This window comes from Echinops telfairi, unplaced genomic scaffold (genome assembly GCF_000313985.2).
Source record: "Echinops telfairi isolate 266 unplaced genomic scaffold, ASM31398v2 ScPeMD7_9;HRSCAF=40, whole genome shotgun sequence".
NCBI lineage: Eukaryota > Metazoa > Chordata > Mammalia > Afrosoricida > Tenrecidae > Echinops > Echinops telfairi.
In genome coordinates this window covers 74,590,792-74,595,558 of record NW_022103906.1, presented here as the reverse complement: position 1 = coordinate 74,595,558, position 4,767 = coordinate 74,590,792, and the positions used below count along the sequence as shown (strand labels likewise).

Here is a 4,767-nt window from a genome sequence, read left to right as displayed (position 1 = left end):
AAGCCCGGGAGAAGCCTCAAAGGGAGAAAGTGAACAAAAGTCTTTAAAAAGCGGGTTACCCATCAGGCTGCTATGTCCAAATTCAGCAGTTCAAATCCCCCAGCAGCTCCCAGGGAGAAAGATGAGACTTTCTACCCTTGTAAAGGTTTACAGTCTGGAAGCCCACAGGGGCAGCTCTAGACTGCCCTGTAGGATTGCTGAGTCAGCACGGACTTGATGGCAGGGAGTTTGGTTGGAGTTTTGATGAAAGGAATGACCTATGAGTATGTATAGGTTTGACAGGGTATTCCTGTTTTTATACGTGCTATAAATATATCCAGGAAGATGGGAGTTCATACAGGGAGCAAAGTTAAGCAAACGTCTCGAGGGAGCCAAACACCGGGAGGGAATGAGCTGCTGGGCCTGGGATCAGGCCATGGCCTTGGGGAAGGCTGAGGTCCTCTGTCACAAGACAGCCCACGAGTCGACGGGCTGTCTCTGTGAGGGGACTGAGGGCTGGCGTGGGCATCGACGTGCAGTGATTGGTCTCTCCCTGGCAGAGAGGACTAATGGACCACATGACCCTGAGACAGTGCTTCCTGGATGGTGCCCATCTGCCCCTGCTGCCACTTCAGAGGGGATAGAGCTGGAGAAAAACATGAGACAGAACTCAAAATCTCAGAAAAGACCCAACTCGTGGGTCAGATAGAGACTGTGGGACCCCAAAGCAAGTCCAGTCATCCTTCAAGTCTGGACCTGAACTCACGGCTTTCCTTTTAGACAGGCCTATCAGGTGAGCACGGGCGCCCTGGTGGTGTAGTGGTGATGCATTGTGCTACAATCCTCAAGGTCAACAGTTCAAAACCATGGAAGAAAGATGAGGCTTTCTACTCCTGTGAAGAGCCATGGTCTCGGAAACCCACAGGGCAGTTCTACCCTGCCCTACAGGCCGCTGTGAGTCAGATTGGCTTGATGGCACGGAGTTTGGTTTTGGTCTTTCAGGTGAACAGTAACACCAGGGACGTACATGCTCATTGAACCATCAACCCTTTGACACCAAAAGGGCAGCATTAATCTACGAAGCCAAGACCGGGACAGGGGAGGATGAGGAAGGTGGAAGAGGGCTGGTACACTGTGGGAACTGCCATCAAGGTCATGAAACAAATTATGCACGAATGGTCCAACGGAAACATTATTTTCTCTGCAATCTTTCACCCAAATCACAAAAAGTAAAACAAAACAAAACAAAATGAAGAAAACAATCACGAAAGGTTAAAAATAAAACTAAAAGCTCGACTACTTTACGGTTTCTTGTGAACCCCGCCCCCTTCCCCTCCCCCCTAAAAACTCCTACATAGGTGGCCCCTTAAAGAAATCTTCCCCTCTGTTCAACTCGGAGCATCCATGTGGCAGAAGAGGACTATCCTCAGTGACCTCCCAGACCCCCATGTGTACGGAAGCAGAGCCAGGCCTTTCTCCCGGCGCCGCCGCACAGTGGTCAGAAGCAGTGCCCTGAACTACTGTGCCATCGGGGCCCCCCTCACCCCACCCCTCTTTTAGAGCTGTGCACAGTCGATCACCAAAATAGCTCACTTGGTTCACAGAGGGCGAGGGGGGTTGTGTGCATAAACATATGATGGCATTTCCTTGATGGTGTTTCATGGTGTGCGGCACTGGCTGAATACTTGAAGCTATTCTGGAGTTTTGGTTCTTTTTGGAAAGGTATTGAAAGTGCTCCCAAAGCATAAAGACATTCTATTTCCACTCCAGTGGGACGTGGTTTCCTCTAACTGTTCTCTGCTAAAATAAAAGGAGTGTCTCAGCTCGTTCATAAAGTTTTCACTATATTATAGAGATAAAACCGGCTTAACTAACGCCAGAGTGAGAGCCTTCCCTAGCCTTGTTTATGAGTGTACAAGATCCCATCATGAGCAGCACCTTCAACAACCCCGTCCTGCTCTTGCTGCCCACGACTCAGAGCCCTGGTGTAACTGTGAACAACCCCAGTGCACGTCCCGGTGGGGTGTCTGATGTATTTAGTTAATAAGGCCGACACGTGCAGAACAGAATAACTTTCCATCGGTCAACTGCATTGGGATTTTCTTCTTTTGTGGTTTATTGGGCTTTTTCCCTTTTAATTAAATGTCTTTCTGTTGAATAAGTCCATAGAGGGATCTGACTACTACCAAGAAAAGCAAGCCAGGAATGGAGTGCACCCTTGGGACCAGGGCCCCTGTGCTGAGAACCTCCTGGATCCAGGGGAAGATGGATGCCAAAATACACGGTGCACTCCAAGGGACTGCAGACCCACAGATGCTGAAAGACCTTTCCCCAGAACTCACACAGGAAGTTGGTTTCTGCTAGAGCCAGCTGCTTAAGTTGACACGTCCAGCCTCCAAAACTGAGAGAATAAACACCGAAACAGCAATAAAAAATATGCCTCGAATTCCCTCAAGGACTGTATTTGCATACACTGCCACTTATGGACACCTGGTGGCGCAGTCAGGTAAGCGTTGGACTGCTACAGCATGGCCCAGGTTCACTGGCCTTTCAAACCCACCAGCGGCCCCAATGGGGAAAGACAGGGCTGCTTGCTCTCAGAAGGATTTACAGCCTGCTACTCGTAAAACCCAATAGAAGGTCCTAGGATTAAGAATCGACTCGATGGCGGTGGGTTTAAGTTTGGGTTTATACTGCCATTTTAAAAGGAAAGAGACGGGAGGGGGAAAAGAGGAGCTGATACCAAGGGCTTAAGCAGAAAGCAAATGTTTTGAAAATGATGATGGCAACATATGCACAAATGTGCTTGAGACATTGATGGATGGATTGTTCTAAGAGCTGTAAGAGCCCCCAATAAAGTGACATTAATAAAGAATTAAAAAAGGAAAGGTCAGAGCCTAGGTGACAGGGTCAAGCACTCGATGGCAGGCTGACAGCTCAGACCCCCCCAGAAGTGCCTGGGAAGACAGGCTAGAACCCTCCTTCCAGCAGTTTGAACACCTGGAACACCCTACGGAGCGGTTCTGCCTAATGGCATGTGTTAGTCGGAGTAGACCAGAGAAACAAATCCATAGACCGTCATGTATATAAGAAAGAGCTTTATGTACAAGAGCAATTGAATATTGAGAAAACATACCAGCATAGTCCAGATCAAAGTCCGATATTAGCCCATTTGTCCAATACCATTCTATAAATTCCTCCTCAGACTCATGCAACACATGCAATGATGCAGAATGCAGGAAGATCACAGGCCAGTGGGTGGAAGGTCTTGTGGATCCAGTGGCTGTGTAAGCATCTCGCTGCTGGCAGGGGCCTCCACGTGGCTCCTCCCGCTCCAGAGCTCTAGCATAGCACCATGTGTCTTGTCAACAGAAATGTCTCACAGGGAGTGAGACTGTGTCCCGCCTCCAGTGAGCTACTTATCTCCTCAGTGCCTCCAAATGAGATCATCAAGCTGCGACCTGATTGACATGCTAAACTCCACCCCTTCATTTTTAATACTCTCAAATTGGCAACAGATTATGTAACTACCACGTGGTAGTTGTCACATCCTAAAAGCAGGGACATCCCTCCATTTACAAACTATTCATCACGAGGGGGAGAAACAAGAAAAGAAAGGAGAGTCTCTTATGTAGGAATTTCTGGGAGTGGGGGGGGAGTCATAAAAAGGAAATTTGGAGAAACGGGCAGCTAAAGTAGAAGCCAGAAGAAAAATGTTGACTAAATATAAGGTGATGTTCTCTCAGGGATCCTGGAGCAGGGACCTAAGTGGGTAAAAGAATCCCTGACGAACTCGCAACAATGTATCAATACTGAGTCGTCATACATGGTAACCATTCAGCCCCCTCACCAAACTGCATGGACTTCTCAGTGTTTCTGTAAATCTCAAAATGCTCCCAAAGAACAAAAGACCAAAACAAACAAACACAAACCCTGCTACTGTAAAACACGGGGGTGGGGGGTGGGGGAGGTGGGTTGTTACTAAAGGGATGAGCGGAGCTTAAGTAGTTTTAGCTTTTTGCCCGTCTCTGTTTACTGGGCCCTGCTGCTGCCGCTGACCTGTCTGGATGCTCACAGCTCCCTGCTGACGCCCCAGCGTGACTTCCCAACAGTGGGTTTTGTTTGAGAGCAGCCCAAGAGGAGGCCGGTTCCTTCTCTTGTTCTAAAAAACAGAACAAAATGGATTTAGCATCTTTTAGTGGGACTGTTGTACCAGCCGCTCCAATAAACACATTTCTCTCAACAAAGAAAACACCTGCTGTGACAAAGCCTCTCACCAGGGCAGGCCTCAGGGTGTGTTGGGGGACAGGGGTCCCAATTCAAGGGGCGATAAGGAGTCTCGAGTGGTGCTTCACGTTAAGACTGCCTTGAACACCACATCCCTCCGCCTCACCCCCACGAGTGGGCCTCGTACACCTGGAGGGACCCAGCTGTGGAGATACCCAAGCCTCTCAGGTAGTTTTAATTGCAGCCAGGTTCCCACACTGAAACTATTTGTGGGAGCAGAAGGCCCAGTCTTTCTCCAGAGGAGCTGCTTTGCTCGTGGTGTCGAACTGCCAGCCAGGTGGGTTGAGGCCCAACCTCTAACCACCACACACACACACACCTGGGGTCCCCTTGCAGGCCAGCTAGCAAATGACCTTTACTATGCCACAGGGTCTGTGTCCTCTGCCGTGCCCACTCCAGCCCCTTTACCCAGTGTCCCCCGCGTGTCTCCACGTGGGGCCCAGGTTGGTGTGTTGTGCCCTGTGGTATCCGTGGGCCATTGGCTAGTCTGTGGAGCGGCTG

General features: G+C 49.5%; 1 long non-coding RNA gene across 1 annotated transcript; it reads left to right on the top strand.

Moving 5' to 3' along the window:
* The first annotated feature begins 544 nt into the window (after window positions 1–544).
* On the top strand, window positions 545–2,428 carry LOC123521284. Its single transcript, XR_006679753.1, has 2 exons — window positions 545–772; window positions 2,142–2,428. It is a non-coding gene; the product is annotated as an uncharacterized LOC123521284 (long non-coding RNA).
* The last annotated feature ends 2,339 nt before the right edge of the window (window positions 2,429–4,767 follow it).